Below are 481 nucleotides of genomic sequence, written 5' to 3' on the forward strand. Positions count from 1 at the left end.
CTGGTCTGGCTCCATCTCATGAAGGACAGAGCCACACTAATCTTATGTGACAGACTATAAGAGGGTGGCAACAGAAGGATTCTGGTAAGCTGTTTACCCATTTAGTAATGTTTGCCAGACATTTAAGGCTGGTTAAAAAACAGGACTCATTGGAAATGGAAAAGAAAGGTTCAGCTCAGCTGTGGGAGTGAGAAGGAAGTCAGAATATTGTCTAGTGGCTCACTATGACTTGTAAAAGAATCAGTACTGAGTGGAGTGAGCAAAATGAGCACTACCAGGTGGATTATTCTAATCTACCCTTGTGGTAGGTTTTCATCAATATGTTTGCATCGGGGGAGGGTGGGGGGCGGGGAGGAGAAATGGGCGCAAATTGGGATTAAAGATTGTTTTAATTGAATTGAAAAAAAATGTTTGCATCAGGGGCTGAGTTAATCTTCTTTGTAAATGCATTGGTTTTAAGGTGAAAGTGAGGGGTGCACGG

Source organism: Alligator sinensis, unplaced genomic scaffold (genome assembly GCF_000455745.1).
Source record: "Alligator sinensis unplaced genomic scaffold, ASM45574v1 scaffold46_1, whole genome shotgun sequence".
NCBI classification, from domain to species: Eukaryota; Metazoa; Chordata; order Crocodylia; family Alligatoridae; genus Alligator; species Alligator sinensis.